The 1,772-nt window shown below is 37.6% G+C and overlaps 1 pseudogene; it reads right to left on the reverse strand.

The window, feature by feature from the left end:
* Nucleotides 1-428: 428 nt before the first annotated feature.
* Nucleotides 429-950, reverse strand: LOC145779050 (SCAN domain-containing protein 3 pseudogene; annotated as a pseudogene).
* Between the last annotated feature and the right edge of the window lie 822 nt (nucleotides 951-1,772).

Below are 1,772 nucleotides of genomic sequence, written 5' to 3' on the forward strand. Positions count from 1 at the left end.
GTACTTTTCCAGTACAAGAGAGTGGCAACAGTGGTAATAATAATATTGATTTTTGGTTGCATCCAAGACGGTTGCATCTGGCTGTGCTTCACTGCCTTTAAGTTTTCATTTTCGATCTATCCCGGTCGCTACAATAATCGAAAAAGTTTTTCTCCATTTCCAGACTTGGGATGAAATTTTTGAATAAAAACCGGTGAGTGTGCTAGTCCAGTGCTACTCAAACTTTTTTATGCCGTGTACCGGCCGAGCACCTTCCATCACTTGGCGTCCCAGTCAATTTGCAAAAAAAAGACAAGAGCAAAGTCATTATTACTTTTGTAACAAATACACAAAAAAAACAAGTAAAAAAACACTTTAATTAATGGTCTTTCGAATTTTGATGTGAAGTGTGCGCTTGCTTATTTGCAACCAGCTTATCCAATTGCGATTCAATGGAAGACAATGCTACTTGAAGAGGAGCATGGATATCCAATGGCCAACGCGTTTCTGTGTTTTCCCTTTAAACTGCTCATGGTAGAAAACCCGGCTTCACATAGATATGTAGAAGGGAATGGAAGCAGTGTTTTAATAGCCATGGTACACAGTCTCGGATATTCTGCTTTTATTTTGACCCAGAAGCTTGCAAGGGAGTTTGATTCAAAAGATTTTCGCAAACCTTCATCAGCAAATAGATCCAATAATTTATCTTTCAAATTGACACTAATTATATTTAACTCTTCTACGTATACAGTTGGTGCAAATGGGTTTCGAATCCATTCATTTTCTCTTCGTGGATCTTTTTGTTCCGGAAAATAATGTTGAATACGTTCCACCAAATTTGACAAATGTTCTGTGGCAGTATCTTGAACACATTTTACGTCCAAATTGTCTCCAGCATCGTCAATAACAGTAGCTAACTTAGGAAACATGTCGTACCGTAACAATAATTGTCGGAGACTCGAATCTTCCATGCTTTCAGCTTTCGTTGCATGCCGTCAATTTTATCTGCTGTTGCAAAAAGTGAAGCATTTTTTTCCTTGCATTGAAGTGTTAAGGCCATTCATAATAACGAAAATGTCAATTATGTAAGCTAGCAAAGCAAGCCATTGTTCATCTAGAAATAGCTTTGCTTAACCTGGCTTTCTGTCACGCAAAAATACTGCCAGTTCGTATCGGAGCTCATATAGGCTACGGGTGATAAAACTTTTCCCCTAGACAGCCAACGCACACTAGAATGAAGTAATAGTTGCCTGTGATCTGCTTGCATATCGTCGCATAAAAGGGAAAATAGTCTTGAATTAACTGCACTTTTTATTATTTTACATTAACTTTTTATTATTTTAATTAACTTATATTTTACATTAACGCTGTGCCATTTGTAAAACTTAGCTGAAACTATACTTTTTATAGGCTAATATGGGCTAACAGCTAACTCACTTTTTAAAAAAGAACAAGGTTTATAGCTTCAACAAATCTATGTAAAAACATGCTCAGCTCACTACATTCATCTGATATTTTGAAGTCAGAGAGTGGCCGATCGATTGAGCCTCTCACTTCTCTACTCGTTACTGGACCCTGCAGTCTCCTGCAGGTATAGACAAGCACGTGGACACAGCACAAACACGCAAAAAAGATGATCATCTCGCATCGAACATTGCGATACTTTGTTGAAATAATGGATAACAATTACGAAATAGCATTTCTTTTTGATGTAACTGGAAGTCGTCGTAGTAGCGGGCCACCAAACAGTCTATAGCTGGGAAAGCAGATTGAACATTATTGTTGCCTAAAAA

The sequence above is a fragment of the Aplidium turbinatum genome, chromosome 10 (genome assembly GCF_918807975.1).
Source record: "Aplidium turbinatum chromosome 10, kaAplTurb1.1, whole genome shotgun sequence".
Taxonomy (NCBI): Eukaryota; Metazoa; Chordata; class Ascidiacea; order Aplousobranchia; family Polyclinidae; genus Aplidium; species Aplidium turbinatum.